The following is a 22,463-nucleotide window of genomic DNA, read 5'->3' on the forward strand; positions in this document are numbered from 1 at the left end:
CACAAGTTGGTATATTTTCTTTGTGTCTTTGTAATCTGGCCCTATTTTAGTTTTATAGTATGACCTTTTAGTCTGCCTTATTGCGTATTTGTATTTTCTTTTCTTTGTGTTTGTTTCCATGCATTGAGTGTGTGTTCATCCTATATTTTTTCCCATGCACGTTTGAGTTTCCTTGATTGTGTTTTTATTTTTTTTTCAGTTCTTCGTTGAACCACGGTATTGAGTTATGTCTGTGTGAGGTTCTTGTTTGTAAGGGTGCTATTTCGTCCACTACATCTTTTATCCCATTCTGAGAGGTAGTATATGGAGTCCGTTGGAAACATTCTGGCAACAGATATACAATAATGAATGGACAGCACAATTTGGCCTCTAGTGCTGTAGGTAGTGTGTTCTCGTATGCGATGTGAACCCTTTTTGTGCCATTTTAGGGATAGGTTTAGTTTGTAGTAGTCGGTCCATGGTGTTTCTGTCCATTTAATTTATGTTATTGTTAGGTTCTGATCTGAGGACATTTTGTGTGAGATGAGGTTGAGTGTGTGCCCTTTCACATGGGTTGCTTGCAAGCGTGGCCACTTAAGATCCCATAAGTGGAGGAATTCCTTGCATTCTCGTGCGTTGGTAGAGGTTGGTTCTTCTAGGTGAAGGTTGATGTCTCCTAATACTAGTACATTGGAGCTGGTTCCTTATTTTGTCATAGTCGCCCTTTTGAAAATTAAATGCTGCTACAGTAGGATCTAGGATTATCCTCAGCTGTACAAGCTTGATTGTGTTCACTGCTTTAGCTCTGGCCATTATCCTTCCATACCTTTGCTCACCAGTAATATTGCTATTACAAACAGTACTGGATCAGAAACATTAGAAGGGTTTCATCTCCCACTCTGGCTGCAATTGGAGAAAGGAAGCAAGTTCAAAAAGGCTCCAGGTTGATGACCTGTCATGATCTGCCATAAAAATCACCACCTCACCTTATTACCCATACCCAGAAGCTTCGAAGCTTCTTAACAGACACTATATGGTAAAAACGCATTCATCTTATAAATATTTTGTGAGTGAAACAGTACTTGGCCGAGGGAAAATAAGAACAGAACAATATCTGCCATAGTTAATGGTTTCCTTTATGCTCAGATTTGGCACAATAATCCCATGCTAAAAGTTTAAAGATCTCAGACTGTTATTCCAATGCCTAATGTGCCTCTGCCCTTTACAGATCTTCTTTTGCCTTGGGAACAAAAATAAAAAGGGAGTTTGAAGACTGCTTTGAAGGGGCTAGACTTAAAAAGAAAATTACATGCCACTGACTAAAGGCACACCAGTCATTTGTCTGTATCCAGTGATCTTGTACAAGAATTCAATAAACATTCTATGATGTCCCAAAGTGACCTCTGCTAGTAATGTCACTTTCATGATCCAACCATAGTAAATAAACTCGTTACTGTGAACACAGATAGCACAACAGAGTGCTGAAATGTAGTAGTAGTAGTAGTAGTAGTAGAAATGTTCCTAAAATTCGAAAATACAATTTAAAAATATGTTCTTTGCTTTACATAGTTCATAGTGGAGGAGTGGCCTAGTGGTTCAGGTGGTGGACTTTGGTCCTGAGGAACTGAGTTTGATTCCCACTTCAGGCACAGCCAGCTCCTTGTGACTCTGGGTAAGTCACTTAACCCTCCATTGCCCCAGGTACAAATAAGTACCTGTATACAATATGTAAGCCGCATTGAGCCTGCCATGAGTGGGAAAGCGTGGGGTACAAAAATAAATAAAAATATTTTTTAAAGATAGCTCCAAAGAGGGAAAACATTTCATTTATGTGGTTTTAGTAGGGAAAGCATGCAGAGTGTGGCTCATGGAATTCTTCCAAACCCTTTGCATATAAATGCATGTGTGTATGCATCAGTGGTGTAGGCACAGGGGAGCCTCGGGGCCTTGGGCCCCTTCACTTTCGGCTCAGGATCTCTCTGCTCTCCTGGCTGGCGGGGATGCTAAGTCCTGCTTGCCGAAGACCTCTCCTGCCTGAGTCATACCTGCAGTAGCACTTATTCAGCAGGCACACTTTACTGCTAATGCCATCTCTCTCGCGCATACTCAGTTCAGGTCGAATTGAGCATCCGAGGGCGAGCCAGCATTAGCGGCAAAGTTCTCCTCCTAATTAAATGCTGCTACACTTATCCACCTATATTGCTGTAAGTTTCTCCATCATCCCAGTCTGGAACAGTCTAGCCCATCACTGCTGCAAGCAGTCATCTAGCTGCTGCAAGCCCTATTTTAACCAGCTTTCTCCTCTTAACACTGAGATTTCTGTCAGCTGATGGGCCTCTGGCCAAATCATCCATCCATCCACTTTCAGTCAATAAATGAGTATCCTGTCTTAGCTATGGAGGTAAAGATGACTGGGGAAGGCAATGGCAAATCACCCTGTTGACAGTCTGCCAAGAACCCTTCATTCAAGTGGTGGCCTTCACTCATCTCTTGGTCTCTGGTTACTACTCCTTGACCCTCCCTCGTGGGAGGTGGGGGGGGGGGGGGGAGTTTAGAAATGAGTCCACTCCACATATGATCAGGAAACTGTGACTCCAAATTTATTAGTAATGCAATGGAGTCAAACTTCAGGAGCAGTCATTCATCGAGATGAATAGTAGCAAAAGGAACACTTGAGGTAGTTATGGTTTCCAAGGTACAGAAGTAAATACAACTGCATTATTCTACTCGTCTCTTGACATGAATCTGCTCCTGCTGCACTCCACTCTGGACTACAGCTTGCCCCCACCCCCAGTGATATCACTGGGTCACGCAGATAAAAGTGAGCATGTACATGCTGGAAGCACTACATACCAGACAAAGGAGCATGAGGACCTGCTAAGTGTGCTCCTTCGTATAGTTCAAGGGGGGGGGGGGGGGGGGGGTAAAAGATGGACTACTGAACATTGTGCACGTGGTACATTCATTTGAGAGTGCTGAGTGTGGTTCTGTGATTGTATTGCTTTAGCTGATTTTTGTTTCAATTTCATGTTTTAGCTTTGTTATTTTAGTTTATACTTTTTGTTTAAATTGCTGTGGAGATTTTTGAAATTTTAATTGTTTGGTGATGAGGGTGATATTGAAAAGTGGCTAGCCATAAGAAATGTATCAGGCATTGACTATCGTGGTTACATCAGCCACAATATTACTCAAGCATTATGAGACTCTGCTTATAGCTCACCACCAACTTCCAGTTCTACGACTCTGCAGCTCCCTTCCATCCTGTGGCCCTACTAACTTACTGCTGTCCTGCAACTCATTAACAGCTGAAGGTAATTCTGTCATGACTTCGAGGCTACTAGTACTACATTACGATGCTTACATAGATTCCAGTAGACAAGCCATTTATTCTACTGTGCCTTTGTTGTGGTAGGCCTTTTGATATCAATGTGTTGTGCCCAACCACAAGATGAGAAATCATCTCCTTTATACACTACAGAATCTGTATTTTTGTCCCGTTTTGCTGCTGTGAATCATCTTGTATGTAGTCCCATCGTCTTGTGCTGCAGTTATACAGCTCTTACCTTTACATGCAACTCATGCCTTTTCATAGTAGTTCAAGACAAGTTATATTCAGGTATATTAGGTATTTTCCTGTTCCCAGTGGGCTCACAATCTAAGTCTGTATCAGAGACAATGGAAGATTAAGCGATTTCCCTAAGATCACAAGAAATGATTCAGTATTCCAAACTATCTTAATATGGCGTTCATTTTCAAAACAGAAGAATGTCTTAAAAGCAGCACAAAGCAGAAGATGGATGTTTTTCATAGGAGAATGTCCAAGTCACGATTTTTGAAACTCAGAGATGGGATGGGTTTCTCCACAGTTCATCTAAATTACAAGGGGCGTGTTGGGGACATGTTTTGTGCAGGCCCAGAATTTTGGATGTTTTTCAGGGATAATGGAACAAGATAGAAACAACTAGGGCAAAAATTGGGATGTTTTTATCTGGACCTGTTTCTCAGATTGAAAAGATTATGTGCCAACCCTGCAATATGTAAGAGAAGATCAAGAGAGATGAGTGAAAGGTTGAGAGAAAAGGGATATCTTAGAAAATGTGTTGATATTTGTTTTCAGCGTGCTGCCAGTATAGACAAAAAGGAGCTGCTTAAAAATAAAGACAGAAGGTTGAGAAGGTAGTATGTCCATTACCATCAGGGCTGGCACCATCTTTTCCCCTTCTTGCCATCCTGATCTGAGGTCTCCCTCCTTTCCCTTCTCCTTCCCTGTCCAGCTTACATCATGTTTTTATTGCCGGGGGGGGGGGGGGGGGGGGATCATTGGCATGGCAGTGATTCTGATATGCTGCCTGTGACTGCCCTAGCACTGTTCCTCTGCCACATTCCACCCCTTCTGACACAGTCGGCAAAACAAGGTGTGTCAAGCTTTTAATTATTTATGTGTTTTCTGCTTTTATGTGGTGAATAAACTTGGATCTCCCCAAAGATCTGACAGTGACAGTACATACCAGGTTCTGTGACAGCTTCAGATATTATGGCCATTCCTATTAGAGCAGCAAACTGGTCCCAGGAGTAGGCTAGTGGTCAGTGCAGTGGACTATTAAGAAAGGGACCCAAGTCCATACCCCACTCTAACTAATCCACTTGTGGTGGAAAATTTGAGCCTTCCAAACCTACAAAATACCAACTATACCTATAGACAGGAGACACCTGAGGGCTTTTGTAGTGGTGTACAGTTAGGTACAGTAAGTTTTTAGGTGTTTCCAGAGGATGCACAGTACAAAATAAGGGTGTTAAGGTGGTATTTGTACCTGGGTCTCCTTATGTGAAGTCCACTGCACTGACCTCTAGGCTGCCCCTTTGCTCTGTAAGGATGTCTGTGTGGCCAGTTTACTAGGAATGCTGTCACACAGCCATCCCTATGGCTTGTTTATGTGCGTTTTTCTCTAAGACTTTTTTTATGTTACCTAAAGAAATACGAACTGAGCACAAAAATGTCTAGAAAATAGCAATTTTTGAAACAAATAGATGTTTTTCTGGTTCAAAAATTGTTATGTTCAGGATGAAAATTTTAGACATTTTCAGCAAGCTCTGTCGAGCAGGGATTGTCTCCATGTTCAAGTGTACAGCGCTGCGTACGTCTAGTAGCGCTATAGAAATGCTAAGTAGTAGTAGTATAATTGGACTTGGACAACATATCAAAAATGCTCCTCTGTGGGTCAATAAATCTGGTGATATCAAACACAAATCAAATTAACCCAGTTCTTCTTATAAATACTGCTGTGTCAATTTGATTTTGAAATATAAACTATACAGGATATATTTTTAAAATAAAGGCATGCGTTTCAAATGCTGTGCTTTCTCTAATTTCTGGGAAAGCTTATCGACCCCATTTCATCATTAACCCATCCGTATGTGCTTAATGTGATAGTGTAAAACTTGTGTCCACATTCTTTCAAAGTAAACTAGCAAAATCCTTAAATGACATTATCAAGTAATTCTCTTTTAAGAGCTGTTCTCAGAATCAGAAGGGATCCCACCATTGTTGACATGATCATGTTTCGATGATTAGAGCAAGCACGACATTTGAAACCCATCCCTTCACTTTAAAATTTTATTCTTTATTGTTTATAGTTCAATCATTTTTATTGATGTTCTACTTTCCAAACAATCATAACATTTCCGTTTTATCTTCCATTAAGTTATCACTGTGTTATACATAAACAGAACTCCCACAACTGGAACATCTTATTCTTTTTCCCCCTTTTTTCCCCCCCTCCCCTCCCTTGTCCCCCCCTCCCTCCCCCCTCCTCTCCCTCCCCTCCCCTCTCCCCATTATTTCCAGTTCAAGGTTGCCACAGGCCTGATTGTCACTGTTAATATCTATAAATGTTCAAATGTTCAACAGGCGGCTTCTTGCCGCCGGGGACAAAGTCATCCAAAACGGAGCCCACCGTGTTTTAAATTTCTGTCCTGCTGATGATGATATATCTCCCACTCCAACTCTCTCCAGGCGCAATAGTGTGATCATTTGTGTTCGCCATTGTTGGACATTTGGTTCCTCTGCAGATAGCCACTTTATGAGGATAACCTTTTTTGCCATAACAGTAGTCCGCACAGCAAAGTCTCTCAAACCTTTTGGTGTTGGTTTTCCCAAAGCCGGTCGGCCAAACAACAGTTCGGCGTCCAGTTTCCAACTTGTCGCCCACCATCTGCTCACTTGTTGTGTAACTTGTGTCCAAAAACGTTGGATATGTGGGCATGTCCAAAACATGTGTCCTAAAGTTGCACCTTCCCCCCCGCACTTAGGGCAGGCGCCATCTGGCGATATTCCCATATGGAAAGCTCTTCTGGGCGGGATATACCAGCGCAGTACCACTTTATATTGTAATTCCCAGTGCGACTGGGCCCACATTGACCTTCTCATGCTTAAAATGTGCGTTCTGTATATTTCTTCAGGCAGTGTTAGACCCAAGTCCATATTCCATGCTTGGGCTATAACATTATATTGTATTTCTGATGCTGTATCTCTGATGTGCCTGTGGTGGAAGGATAGTGGCACCTTCTGTTGTGCAGAGAGTGAAAAGGCATCTGCTAACTCTTCTTGGACGTCCTCCGTTAAATTCTCCCATTCCAAACTTTTCACATAGTGCCGCAGTTGGTAATAATGAAATATGTCTGTGTCCGGCAAGGAGAATTCCTTCTGCAATTCTGGAAATGGTTTAAGCTTCCCTTCTACAGTCAGTACATTATACAGATAAGTGATCCCTTTAGTTTTCCACACTACAAATCTAGGATACAGGTTTCCTGGTGGAAATGAAGGGTTCCCACAAAGCGCCAGAAAAGGTGTGACTGTGTGTTTAAACTGATGCAACCTGCACACCCAGCGCCACACTGCTCGCGCGGTGGGCATAATTCCTGTCATTTCAAGAACCTCTGGGTGAACTCCTGTTCCTGAATGTAACATATGACTAAAATGAGTGTCCCCCATCAGTTTTAACTCCATCGTTGTTGCTGTGTAGTGCTGCATGTCTCTGTACCAATCTGTAATATGTCTCATCCCTCCTGCTACCGTTATGTGCCTCAAACTAATTAAACCCAGACCCCCGTATTCTGCCGGAGTCTGTAATATAGCTATAGGGGCTCTTGGTTTTTTGCCCTTCCATAAAAAAGCTTGTGTAATTCGATTCAACTTTTTTTCATCTTTGCTTTTTAAATATAATGGTAAGACCTGAAAAGTATATAACCATCTAGGTATAATGATCATATTAAATAGCGCTATCCGGCCTAATAATGATATTGGATATGTAGACCAGGTGTGTAATGCTGCTCTTGTGTCTGTCATTAATTTTGTTACATTAACTTCATACAGCTTGGAAAGATCTCTTGGTATTCTGACTCCTAAATACTTAAGAGAGTCCCCCTCCCATGTTAGGGGGAATTGATTTTTCCAAGATGTTTTATTTTCTCCCATTATATCGAGCACCTGTGTTTTCTGAACATTAAGGGTAAAACCTGATAGCACCCCAAAATCTTCTATTATAGAAAATAAATTCGGCATGGAGCTTCTAGGATTTTGCATTACCACCAGAAGGTCGTCCGCAAATGCCAGCACCTTTACCAGCTCTCCACCCACTTCTATCCCTTCCACCTCTCTTCCCCTCTGGATAGTCTGGATAATAGGCTCTATTGTTAGTATAAAAAGTAATGGGGAGAGAGGGCACCCCTGTCTGGTACCTCTGCTCACTGGAAACACTTCTGTATTCACTCCATTGATACTTATTAATGCTTTGGGATCTGTATACAGTGTCTTGATCGCCTGTAGGAACCAACCTCGGAATCCCATGTGGCCCAACACCCCAAACATATATTGCCAATTTACTTTATCAAAAGCCTTTTCGGCATCTAAGCTAACCGCCATAGCTGGTGTTTCCCGCTGTTGGCAGTGCGCTATGGCTAGTAACAATTTTCTCATATTTTTAACTATTTGTCTATTTTGTACAAATCCCACCTGTTCCTGGCCGATCAACTCAGGCAATATACCGGCCAGTCTGTCTGCCAGTATTCTTGCCAGTATCTTTACTTCTACATTCAGCAGGGAAATCGGTCTGAATGAGTCTGCCTTGTCAGCTATTTTCCCGGGTTTTAACAGCAAGATTATTTGTGCCTCATTGGCATGATCTGGGAATGTACCCTGCTCCACCACTTGATCATAGTACGCCGTTAAGGGCCCTGTGATCTGCATCTGTAATAATTTATAGAATTCCCCAGTAAGTCCGTCGGGGCCAGGCGCTTTAAAGTGTTTTAACGTTTTTAATACCTTTTGTAGTTCCTTCCCGGATATAGGTTCATTTAATTGGGCTATCCCCTGCTGTCCCACTTGTGGTAACCCCAACGCTGTCAGATGTTCTTCTAGTTGTTGTTGATCTAGCTGGCCTGGGGATGTGTATAACTTTGAAAAATGTGTTCTCAATATCTCTGCTATTTTTTCTGAATTGTTCTGAGCTTTTCCTTGTTGATCCCTTATGGTTGTGATAACTCGAGAGGGCCCCCATGTTTTTGTTATGCGAGCCAGCATCGGTCCTACCCTATCTCCATATCTTTGGAATTTGTATTTTTGATAGTGTAAGGTTCTTGTAGCCCTCTCATGTAACAGTGCATTAAGAGTTACCTGTGCTGCATGATGTGCCTCCTTATTGTTTCTTGTAGGGTCCCTGACCAAGCGTTTTTTTGCTATGCTTAGCTCCTTTTCTAACTGTACTATAGCTCTAGCAATTTTCTTATTTCGGGCGCTCACATAAGCAATTACCGCTCCCCTAAGCACTGCTTTTGCTGTGGACCAATATAATATCGGGTTTTCTGAATGCTGCTGGTTAAAGGTTTCAAATTCTTCCCATTTCTGATGGAGATATCCAACAAACTCCTTCTGTTTATACAAGTATGTCGGGAATCTCCATCCCCTTGCCCCTTGATAATACGGTGGTGCTTCCAGGTCTATCCAAACCATCGCGTGATCAGAAATTTCTTCTGGGCCTATGCTAGCCTCCAGCACCCACGGGAATAGCCCTTGATCTACTAGTATGTAATCTATTCTTGAGTATGTGCCATGTGCCCTTGAGAGATGCGTGTAATCTCGCTCCCCGGGGTGCAGTGCCCTCCAAGCATCCACCAGATTTAATTGGTGGTTAAGATCTGAAAGAGCTCTAGATCTAGGGCCCCCTCGGTGTGCCCCCTTTGGAGAGGAACAGTCCATCTGTGGGTCTCCCACCAGATTAAAATCTCCCATTATTATTAGTTTTAGGGTTTGGTGTGGTATACATTTGCGAATTATTTCTTTAAAAAAGGCTTTATCATAATTATTCGGTGCATATAGTGCTAATAACAAAATTTCCCTGTTTTGTAACCACAAATGTATTAGCACATACCGACCCTGGGGGTCTGCACTAATCAGCTCTGACCTGGCCTGTAACCCTTTTCTAAGCAAGATTGCCACTCCTCCTTTCCTGCCTTCCTGTGTTGCTGCATGTACTTCCCCCACCCAACTCCTTTTTAGTTTCTTATGTTCTTCTATGGTTAACCGTGTTTCCTGGAGGCACGCAATATCTGCTTTATGCCTTTTTAATGATGTTAATATTTTTGCCCTTTTTATTGGTGATGTAATTCCTCCCACATTCCAGGTGATAATCCGGGTTCCTTTACCCATAACCTCCTATAGGTCTATTCCTATTCTGTGTGTTTTTGTGTTCCTTGCCATCAGGCGCCCAGCCTCGCCCGATAGCCTCTCTTTTTCCCCTCTGCCCCTTTAGCAGTTGTCGCCTTTTCCTATAATAGGTCTTACTAATGCTACATATTATGTTCGCCTTCAACAACCTTGTACCATACTTTATGTCATCTATACCCCTCTCCCCTACCCTCTGTTTGTCCCCCCTCCCCTTCATTCCCTCCCTCCCTTCTTCTGCTACCCTTTGTGACCCCCCATATATCCCCATCTCTTCCCTATACAAGAAGAAGAAGTCTTGTGTGATGTTGGCAACCCCTCCCCCCAGCCCGACCTTCCTTATGCATTTTAACCTGCCCCTTATGGTCTTTCCACTCCAACCGAGTTTACATTTTTTAAATTTCCTTTCCCTTCTACCATTCCTCTGCTAAGTCATTCCTTTCTCGCCCTGTGGAAAACATTGTTAACTTCTCTTAACTTTTTAAACATTCTGTATAACATCAATACAACTGAAAGTTTTAAAGTCCTTTCTACATTGCAGTCTCTACCCTGGCATAGCATTTTCTCACCGTGCCATTGAAAAAAAAAGTGGAATCTCTCCCTGATCTGCATCCATCCTGTTTTTCAAGTCTGGTCCTTCATGCTCCTCTCCATAGTTGTCATGAACTTCTTTGCTGCTTCTGGCGTTTCAAATGTTTTCCAGGTTCCTTTATATTGTATCTTTAGTAGTGCAGGATAGATAAGCATGAATCTATTGTTAGTCTCAAAAAGCTCTTTACATAAAGGAGTAAACTGCTTCCTCTTTTCCTGAAGCGCTGGCGAGTAGTCCTGGAAGACCCTTACCGGGCTTCCCTCATATTGCAATGTTTCTCGTTTCTGCCTGGCTCCTCTCATAATCTCCATTTTATGAATAAAATTATGGATTTTTGCTATTACTACGCGTGGCCGCATCATTCCTTCTTGTTTGCGGCCCATCCTGTGGGCCCGCTCCAAACACAGTGGGCCTACGCTGTCTGAGAGGGCGAATTCCGTTTTCAGCCATCTTTCCAGAATGGTAGGCAGCAGTGAGTCAGTGATTGTTTCTGGAATCCCTACTATGCGGATGTTCGATCTCCTTGACCTGTTTTCCAGGTCGTCTATTTTGTAGTCCTGCAGGCGGACTTGTTTCTGCAGCTCCTCCATTGTTTTCTGTCTCTCCGCCGCTCCGTCTTCACTATCAGACATCCGTTTCTCCAATTCGCCGGTTCGGCGTACTGTATCTGCCAATCGTTCCTCGAGCCCCGCGATTTGGTCCGATAGCTGTTTTAGTTGGGGTTCCAGAGCCCCTTTTACCGCCTCTGTGATTTGCTGGAGCTGCAAGGTGGTAAATGGCGGCTGTGTTTGTTGTCCTGATCCCGGGCTACGCGCCATCTTGGATTCGCCCGCTGCTTGCGTTTTGTCAACGTCTTTTTTCCCCGCTTTTCCGGGCATCTCGACGTTTCCCCTGATAACGAAGGGGTCCATACACTGGACTCGCTGTGATTTCTTGGTCTGGGTGTTCCGGTTTGTGTTTCAAGATGATTTCGGGCGCTTAGGTTCGGGGCTGCCTCGGAGAGGAACTAAAACACGTCCGTTCCTCTCAATGCATCACGGGACCTCTCCACCATTCTTTATTGTTTATAATTTGAAAATCAAATGCATAGCAGTATATATAAGAATTGGGTTGATTTCATTTGTGTTTGATATCCTAAGATCACAAGGGGCAACAATGGGATGTAAACCCTTGCTTCCCTGATTCTCAGCCCACTGCTTAAACTTCTCCATCCCACTTTTGGTTAACTTCCCTATGGCCATTCCTGTGAAAGATTTCGATGTCCAAGTGACTGTTTATGTTTCCAGCTATATTTGTGCATTTGCCTCAGGTGTTTCCTTGTTTGCTGTTCTAGCTCTTTCAAGAGGTTTTTTTTTCTGCTGATTTACATATTTTGTTTTCTTTTTCCCTACATGTCCTGGATGAGTTTTCACTCATTCCTTGTATTCTTTGGAATGCCTCTCTCCTTGTTTGATGATTAAAATTGTCTGTGAATATTTACTTTCATACATTAGATCTTTGGACATTTAAATCTTCTGCTGATGAAGGAAAGGCAGTGTACTGTTCTAGAAAAATAATAGAGTAGTTAAACAGTCAGCTAAACCATTCCCAAGTAGAAGCTTTACCAGTAGACTCTCAATTATTAAGCAAATCTTCTTTATTGTAGTACTCATAAAAAAAAACAAAGAAAATCCAACACGGACCCTCTATTTGATACGATTGGACGTCCTGGAGGGTCTGGTAGTTTTTTATGAATCTTTGGTAGTGTGTAAAATAGGAGAATATGAGGCCATTTCTTACAGGTGACGGATATGCTAAAAGTTTTATAACTCAAAAAGAATTTGCTTTTTTAAATAAGAAAACGCCTCGCATTCCCCTATTTTACACACTACCGAAGATTCATAAAAAACTACCAGACCCTCCAGGACGTCCAATCATATCAAGAAGAGGGTCCGTGTTAGAGCCTCTATCCATATGTGTGGATACTTTTCTGCAACCATTCGTGCAACAAACACGTTCGTTTATAAAAGATATGACTGATTTTTTGAATCATTTACAAACTTTGGACCAGTTAGAAGATCACTGGATAATGGTCACCATGGATGTTGTTAGTTTGTACACGGTGATTCCACAGGAAGAGGCCCTTGATATCTTGAAAGATACGTTAGAACTGAGAACAGATAAACGTATTCCATCTTCCTTTATTGTAGCCCTAGCAACATTAACTCTAAAGAACAATTTCTTTCAATTTAAGGACAAGCTCTATAAACGAAAAACTGGAGTGGCGATGGGGGTCACCATAGCCCCATCTGTGGCCAATCTTTTTATGGCTTGGTTTGAAGAGACATATGTCTACAGCACACCCTGGTTTAATAAGATTAAAACATGGGTGAGATTTATAGATGACATCTTCTGTATATGGACTGGACCTGAAGAAGATTTAAAAGAGTTTCTGCGTTATCTGAATAACTGTCACCGGACATTGAGATTTACTATGCAATGTGATAATGTGAGTTTATCCTTTTTGGATGTTCTGGTTACTAAGAGAGATGGTGGCATACACACTACAGTATATCGCAAAGACACGGACAGAAATACCTTTTTAGATTATAAGAGCTGTCACCCTAAAAAGTTGAAAGATAGCCTGCCGTTCTCACATTTTTTGCGATATAGACGCATCTGTTCAGATGAAGAGGAGTTTAAAATTAAAGCTAAAGAGTTGGAAAAAAGATTAATTACTAGAGGATATCCTGAATGAGTGGTGCATAGAGCTTATCGCAGAGTGAAATTTAATAATCGTAATTACCCTTTGTCTCCAAGGCAGGGGGAGGATGAAGATGGAAATGTCATCACATGTGTTTTGCAGTATTCTAACACAGCCCTCTATTTGGTGAAGATATTATGCAACAACTGGCATATTATACAAACACTTCCAGGGTTTCAAGAAACACGGTTGAGAATGGCGTATAGCAGAGGAAAAAACTTGAAAGAGATTTTAGCACCTGCAGTGATGAGGGAGACGGCGCTGGAAAATGAGTTGACAGAAGGACATAAGAGTTGTGGAAATTGTATGATGTGTGCCATTATGTTACAGACCAAGAAGTTTAAAGATCCCCAATTGGGTAAAGAATATATTTTGAATCATACCACCACTTGTCAATCAGAGTGGGTGGTATATGGACTGATATGTCCCTGCAACAAAGTGTAAGTGGGACAAACTTCTAGAAAGGTAGTTACCAGGCTAATTGAACATAAAAGTAATATCAATATCAATAAGCTAACTGCACCTTTAGCAGCTCACTGCATAGAAAAAGATCACCCCTGGACATCTTTGAGATGTGTTGTGTTACAACAACTAAAATGGGGGGGGGTTCAAGGAGGTGACAGAAAATTTGCATTATTGCAGCAAGAACAATGCTGGATATATAGATTGAAAACAATACATCCAGGAGGTTTCAATTTAAAATTTGAATGGAATCAATTTTTCTAAGTCATGGACAGTGCATGAGTGTTATATCTCTTTAAAAGAGTATTTTGAAGGGATAGCGTCTGACCTCAACAGATATAAAGGTTGCGCCATTTTGATAGTTACCACAATCAGAGAGATTGAGCAAATCGAGTATGGTGAGCACCTGGATTGAATATTTGGTCATAACACCACTACTAGAAAGTAATATGTTTGTAATTTTTGCAGATATCGAACTGTAGAGTCCACGGTACGCTGAAGCAGGAGTCGGATCGTGGTTATGAGACAGTGGCAATACAACTTTAAGTTAAGTTAAATGATTTTAGCACATTTACTTATGGAAGTGCGGGGAGAATCAAGAATAAGGAGGTTTTTTTAAGCCTGTGATGATTAGGTAGAGGCTCCCCAAGTTGAAGCTCAACGACGGAGTCTTCTACCCGCGTTTGAGGCTTTTTCCTCCAATTCAATCATCTTACTAGTAGAATATTGAAGAGTGTATTGTTGAGGAAAGATTGAGTATTTATCTGCACTCTAATAGCTCTATTTTGTTTGAAGAGTATATGTAAGTGAAACATCAAAGCATTTCAGTGACAGTCTAACAGGATGGGGGTGGATAGGTGAGAGACAGGAAGAGTCGGGTGGATGAGGGACAGGGAGATATGCATGGAGATAGGAGGGTGACACAGCAGTACAATTTTATGGTTTATAATGGGCTAGAAAACCCAGATCTTTGTTAAGTCCTGTCTGGTGGGTGTCAAAATATTTAATCATTCTGACTTCAACTGTCTTACGTTCCTGTATTGTTTTAAAGTTCTCTTTCAGGATTCTTACCATGAAATCATTGGTACAGTGTTCTAGTTTTGTAAAGTGCTGCCCCATAGGCGTGACATCTTTATTGATACTAGCATTTTTCATATGGTGTCTATGTAAATTAAATCTCTTCTTTAGCATCTGACTTGTTTCTCCAATGTAGCAGCCTTCGTTGCATTTTTTACATGGAATGATATATACCACATTGGAGGATGAGCACGTGAAAGATTCCTTAATGTTGAATATTTTTCCTTTGTGAATGACCGTGGGGTCCTGTGAAATGTTTTGGCATAGTTTGCAGCTGGATATATTGCAAGGATGTGTGCCATTCTTTTCTTTTTGAGTCTGTGTTGGGAGCTTACTTCTAATTTATTTATTTATTTGTTACACTTATACCCCGCGTTTTCCCACTCATAGCAGGTTCAATGCGGCTTACATAGTGGTAAGGTTACAGAGCGTTGTAGCGAGAACGTATATTATAGTACATGTGAGATGAGCAGGGAGAAGGGGTAGTATTGGTGGGAGATATCGTGGAATTAGTTGGGGATGGGGTATGAGGTAGATGTGGGATAGGTAGAGTAAGGAGGTCTAAGATGATATGGATTATTTTCGTATTAAGTTGGGTGGCTGTCGGAAGGCCAGCACTGGTGGGGATGGGAATACCTCTTTCAGTAATTCATTCTCCTGGAGTAGAGGCTGCAGATCTTTTATGATTTTTCTTAATTTTTCCAGCTCTGGGTTGTATGTCACTATAAGGGGGATTCTGTCTGTGGCTTTTTTTTCTTTGTACTGTAGCAGATTTTCCCTGGGTGTTTTGAGAGAGGAGGCAACATTCTTGGAGATTATTTTGGGGTTGTAGCCTTTCTGTTCGAAGGATGCAGTCAGGATTTCAAGGTGTCTGTCTCTGTCCCCTGGGTCAGAGTGGATACGGTGGTATCTTGTGGCTTGGCTGTAAATAATGGATCTTTTTGTATGTGAAGGATGGAAGCTGGAGTTGTGGAGGTAGCTGCATTTGTCTGTGGGTATCTTGTATATGGATGTTTGTATATAGCCATTGCTGATTGAGACTGTGGTGTCTAAAAAATTGACTCTTTCTGGGGAGTAGTCAATTTTGAATCTGATTGTAGGATGGTATGTATTGAAGGAATTGTAAAATTGTTTCAGAGTTTCTTCCCCCTCAGTCCAAATCATAAAAATGTCATCGATGTACCGGTAGTATTTTAGGGGTTTGGTCCTAATCAAGAAATGTATTAAGTTATGCCCAATAAAAAAGGTATCATCTTATTTTCTTTTCCATGTTTTATTTTGTTTTATTTCTATTGATTACCTTTAAAAGTGGACTAACACGGCTACCACACCTCTCTATTCAAGTCTGATAAAAAGTTCCTTCAAATCTGGCCAGGTTGCAGTATTACTGATTTGTCTTCTGACTGGGTCTGCAGGTTTTGATCAAGGGAATTTCTGAAACAATTGACTTCCGTACAGTGGCGTAGCCAGACCTGAGATTTTGGGTGGGCCCAGCGCTAATATGGGTGGACACTGTGTATAAGGTATGAGTAGTGTTTCTTGTGATACTGCAAAATAATGCCGTAGAATGCACTTGATGATGGATTTCTATGTAGTCTGCCCAACAGCTGCCCTGCGTCAATATAAACCATATATATACATAATGGAAAAATTGATATTTTTAAATATAATTACATTATATCTTAACATTGACCATACATAAGTCTACTACAACAGCAATCCTCTCAACACACATGGCTGGATCTTGCAATATAATCACATAGGAAAAATATATTCAAATTCTGGTAGCACCTCAATAATAGCAATACAAAATCCGTTCACTGCCAGGTACTTTGTGAAGTAACACTAAAGCCTGCAAAGAAGCTCCTTAACACCAATTCTGAACACGAATACCAACAACAGTACTTTTATAAAGGCAGTGATGAATATACATAGCAGCAATATGCATTCCATTGGAAAATTCAGAAAAGGCAGATTCATAACACCACACAAACCACATGCCAGCAGAATCTCTCACCTTGGTCACATGCAGAACACATACCAACCCTCATCAATTACAGAATGGAGGACCAAAAATTAAAAATTATCCTGTAGCCTGGCATCAGCCCTTCCCTACCCCACTAATCCATCCCCATAGCCCAGCATCAGCCCTATCCTTCCTTTCCCCACCATCTATCCCTGCAGCTAGGCATCAGCTCTACCCTAGCTCCCCCACCCCTCCCTGTAGCCTAGCGTCAGCCCTGTCCTACCCTCTACCTGTCCCCCATAGTCTGGCATCTCCCCTGCTCTTCCCAATCTCCCCCTCCCTCCACCCTGAAACACACCAGCATTAAATATAAAACATTTTATTTTTTAATGCCTTGGGCACTGCAGAGACCACCCCCACCCAAAAACCAACATAAAACATACAACCTTTTAAAAATTTATTTTAACCTAGGCACTGAGCCCATCCCTGCCCAGAAACCCACCAACACCCCCCACCCACCCCACCCCCCGCAGTGAAGAGCCCACTGCACCCAAAAGCCCACAATTACACATATTACTTTACCTGCTGAGAGGCCTTGGACTGAAGGCTGATCAGTGGTGAGGCAGGGTCCAATCCAAGATTAGCTGTCCAGCAAGAGTCCGGCCCCGAATAAAAGCCTCACCAGTCCCAATCGAATCCTTCCCTGGACCACTACCTCTCCCATCCTGTTTTACCCTGTTTCTCTCTCTCCCCCCTTTCATCCACCTGCCATGCAGCACGATCCCTCCAGTTGCACCTCGCCGGGTCCACGCTAATAAACAAGGCAGAAGCATGGGACCGTGGCTCTCTGCCTGCCCCTACTGTTTCCTATGCCGGTCCTGCCTCTTCTGAGGTAAACATTTACTTAAGCACAGTAACTAGTTACATTTACTTAGTCACTATTAGGGCTGTACCGAATATTTGGCCCCCTAGTGCCCCAAGTGCATTATTTGTATTTGGCCAAATACGAATAATACATTCAGAGCACCTTACTATACAGCACTGCCCACTGGTCACTCCTCATGAGAAAGCCAGCCATAAAACATTCCCATTCATTACATAGGTAAAGGCAAACGGTACCACTGGTTAGACTCTCACATCATGGAACTTTAGCATTGTACAGGCACATACTGGAAAACTTCTGACAGGCATCACACATCAAACGTGCTAAAGCTCAGTGGCATATTGTAGGACTCCCCCCCCACCCCCACTCCAGTGGCATAGCCACAGGTGGGCCTGGGTGGGCCAGGGCCCACCCATTCAGGGCTCAGGCCCACCCAACAGTAGCACACGTTTAGTAGTAGCTGGTGGGATCCCAAGCTTGGCCAGCTGAAGACTTTCTCCTGATGCTAATGAAAACGCTACTCTCCACGATACCGGCACCTGCGTATGCTGCTGCAGACTGCCAAGGTGGAAAGAAGCATTTTTCCACCAGCTGAGATATTTTTTGGGTGGTGGTTGGGGGAGAACACTTGGTGCCCACCCACTTCTTGCCTAGGCCCACCCAAAATCTGTTGTCTGGCCCACCCCCCACCCCCGACTACCATTGTAAAGAAATGGCAAATGGCCAAATAAGGATCTTCCAATGCTTGTTGATTAAATGTTTTATTTTGTTGCAGGGGTTCATTGAACAATGGCATGACAGGTTTGTGACCTGCACAATCTCTGACCTAGAAGAATCAGGAGTGGGAACCAGCTTCAGAGCCTATAAAACTGTTGGACTGTTCAAGGGAACACAGGAATAGGGAACCTGTCCTACCACCACGGCCTGCGGAAGAATAGAAAAGTGGAAAGGGAGAAGAAATACTACAATAGCCAGCTGGAACATAAGAAGGATACCCAAGGTAAAGTCTCTTCACACCCCCCGACTTTCCTCAGGAAGGACTTTACCTGAAGAACTGTAAATAAAAGAGGAGAATTAGGGAAAAGACCCTAAAGGACTGTAAGTGTTATTCTTTAAAATACTTTTACTTACTGGCATATTGTGAAAATGATGAGGCTTGTGTGATAATGAAGCTCCCACCTCAGGATCCCAGGTCCCTCTTTCACTCAGGGTGAGCTGGTTCTCAGTATGCAGATTTATGCACATTCATCTACCACCCTTTTCTGCTCAGGGTGACCTGCTTCTCCAAAAAGCAAACAGTCAGGTTTCACCTCTCAGGCTATTTTCATACACATCTTTATTCCCAGCCTCTGGGGCACACTTCTTTTAGCTTAAAACACTTTCACAAGCTTAAACAGTTCTTCCAGCTTAACCATTTCATTTCTTCCTACTCAGTGCAATCTTCCATTCCAAACATTTCTTCTTGCACAGTTCAATGTCCATAGATTTCTTCCCCCTGAGCCCTCTCACACATCCTTTTGGGCTCAGCACTAACTCAGTCCCCGGACACACAGTCCCCGGACCCACACAGTCCCCGGACCCCCAGTCCCCGGACACAGAGTCCCTCTTCACTGTTCTAGACACACAGGCTTTTCAGCTGGGACACACAGTACCTCTTTGAACCCATAGTTCTTCTACCTGGCACTCTAGGGCCTTCTTCCCCCAGCCAGCTTCCTTCTTGGGAACACCCAGTTCTACTCCCCGTCCAAAGGGCACAGCCAGTACTTCTCATGGGATTCCTCTTTGCTTTAGTTACCAGCTCTCTTTTCCAGCTGCCAGCTCTCCTTCCTCCCTTCACAACTCAGGAGGAGTATAAGTAGTTAATAGCTAAACAGGACCCAGCCCATAACCTGCTGCACCTGTTTCTATCCCCAGGACTCTCCCCGGTCCTAGCGACCTCCAGCTATCCTCCAGGACTCGCCCCAGGTCCTAGCGACCTCCAGCTCTACCTCCCCTTTCTGGCTCCCTTCAGCAACTCACCCAGCCCTTTTCCCTGGACATTTTAGGGGAACTACGCCCTCTAGGGGCCTAACCAGGGTAGGACAGCCTCTTCCTTCTTACATACCCCCACCCTTAAGATATTTGCTGCTCAACCTCAGCCACTCTGTAAGCCTTTCCCACTGAGGAGCAGCAATTCTTCCAAGAGGGCATACACTTTTCCAGGCTCATCCCTGTTCTATCCCTGGGTCTCACCAACCCCCATCTAGGCTCCTCATCCCCCTCTTAGCACATCCCATGGCCCCGGGCCCCTCCCATTCACCAGGCCCGAGGGGTTTCCACTGCAGCGGGCCCTTCCTGACCCCCTTCTCCTGCAGCCCCCTCCCGCCTCTTGGGTCACCCGACGCTACCATGAGCCCTCCGAGGGAGGGGTCACCTAGCTCGCCTAGGTCCCTTATCTTTCTCCTTAGCACCTCACATGGCTTCGGCCCATCCCCCCGTTCCCGGGGACCTGAGGTGCCTAACCGCAGCAGGTCCTGTCTGACCCTCCAACTGCAGCCACCTCCTACCGCCTGGGGCTTCCGACCTCACCACGATCCCTCCGAGAAAGGGGTAAACACCTGACGACTCTTCTCTTAGCACCACACATGGCCCGGGCCCTTCCCTCTCACTAGGGTGCCCGCCGCTACCATGCTCCCCCAGGCTGGGCCCCTGCAGTAGGTCCCTTTTTGACCCTCCCCCTGCAAGTCCCAAAACCTGGTTCTTAATGTTCCTCTTTAATAGATCCTCTCCAGCGGTAATTGACTCCGGTGAGTGCTCTAGACTTCTCTTCTCTGGCTTGAACTTTTCTCCAGCTCCTCCGGCCTCCATCCTTCCTGGCCGTCCGATGAGGTGCAGCCTGCAATCACACAAAACAAAATCCAAGTGTGGCCTGTTTTCTCTCCTGGCCCCCTCACTTGTGCTGCACCTCCCTGTGTGTCTGCCCCCCCCCTCCTGGGAAGGGGTTTGTGGCCTCCTCCATCCCCTACAGCCACTCCCAAGCCTCCAGTTCTCACTTACGTATCCACTCTCACCTCCCCCCTAGATACCCTTTACCTGGGGTAGGTGAGCAAAGCGCTTTTGCTAGTGTTGGCCCCCTCGACGGGCTTCTGGAACCACAGCCTCTGGAACCTCCAGGTACACCTCCATCTCACGCCGACCCCTCATCTGGTCTGATCTGGACTCCACTGCTCCCATGTGGATGTTCAGTGAATATCCCACCACTGCCACCATTTGTGAAAATGATGAGGCTTGTGTGATAATGAAGCTCCCACCTCAGGATCCCAGGTCCCTCTTTCACTCAGGGTGAGCTGGTTCTCAGTATGCAGATTTATGCACATTCATCTACCACCCTTTTCTGCTCAGGGTGACCTGCTTCTCCAAAAAGCAAACACAGTCAGGTTTCACCTCTCAGGCTATTTTCATACACATCTTTATTCCCAGCCTCTGGGGCACACTTCTTTCAGCTTAAAACACTTTCACAAGCTTAAACAGTTCTTCCAGCTTAACCATTTCATTTCTTCCTACTCAGTGCAATCTTCCATTCCAAACATTTCTTCTTGCACAGTTCAATGTCCATAGATTTCTTCCCCCTGAGCCCTCTCACACATCCTTTTGGGCTCAGCACTAACTCAGTCCCCGGACACACAGTCCCCGGACACAGAGTCCCTCTTCACTGTTCTAGACACACAGGCTTTTCAGCTGGGACACACAGTACCTCTTTGAACCCATAGTTCTTCTACCTGGCACTCTAGGGCCTTCTTCCCCCAGCCAGCTTCCTTCTTGGGAACACCCAGTTCTACTCCCCGTCCAAAGGGTACAGCCAGTACTTCTCATGGGGATTCCTCTTTGCTTTAGTTACCAGCTCTCTTTTCCAGCTGCCAGCTCTCCTTCCTCCCTTCACAACTCAGGAGGAGTATAAGTAGTTAATAGCTAAACAGGACCCAGCCCATAACCTGCTGCACCTGTTTCTATCCCCAGGACTCTCCCCGGTCCTAGCGACCTCCATCTATCCTCCAGGACTCGCCCCAGGTCCTAGCGACCTCCAGCTATCCTCCAGGACTCGCCCCAGGTCCTAGCGACCTCCAGCTATCCTCCAGGACTTGCCCCAGGTCCTAGCGACCTCCAGCTCTACCTCCCCTTTCTGGCTCCCTTCAGCAACTCACCCAGCCCTTTTCCCTGGACATTTTAGGGGAACTACGCCCTCTAGGGGCCTAACCAGGGTAGGACAGCCTCTTCCTTCTTACAATATACAAGTGGTGCAAATAGTTGCATGAAGCTTGTCCCAAGTTACGTGGCTGTCTTAAGTTCAGTTCTTGGACCCTGTCTTAAGTTCAGTAAATCCTCCACAGTTATGAACATATTAAACTATCTGAACTAATTTATTGACTGTGAGAAGTAAAAGCTGAATGTGTGGATTTTGTGCCAGCCAGCCTCTTACCTTCGTTAGTCCCGCCTCTGCCCTCAAACAGTCCAAAAGAAAAATATATCTGTTTAGACCATATGATACTCATACCTAACCCAGGGTTACACTTAACATATTTTTTATTCAGTGAGTATAGGGTGGATTATTGCTTTCATTTCACAGCACTGCCTCCTGAGGATTCTAGAATATGGAATAACTGAGGTTTTCTCTGCACATCCAAAGTGCCAGTAAGCATCAACTCTGGCCAAGGGTGAAAGCCTAACTCCAAACCATAAGAAACACATGAGTCACTCTTGACTTCTCAGTTGCTATTTCAAAATATTTTCATACTGAGAAGCTTCCAGACTGCTCTGAAGCACAAATAGAAAATCCAGGGCTGATTCATGTGTTCCTTTTCACCCAGAATGGGACTGTCACACTATCCTAGCCTAACAAACAGATATAAGGGGAAGTAAAACATTCAGCTTTCTAATGATGCCACAGAGAAGCCAGGGTTCAAACCCTGCTTCTCTCATTTAATGCTCCATTTGACCTGGGACAAATCACTTTGTCTTCCACTGCTTCAGATATAACTTGGATTGTAAGCTCTTTTGGATGGAGAC

Source organism: Microcaecilia unicolor, chromosome 1, assembly GCF_901765095.1.
Source record: "Microcaecilia unicolor chromosome 1, aMicUni1.1, whole genome shotgun sequence".
NCBI classification, from domain to species: domain Eukaryota; kingdom Metazoa; phylum Chordata; class Amphibia; order Gymnophiona; family Siphonopidae; genus Microcaecilia; species Microcaecilia unicolor.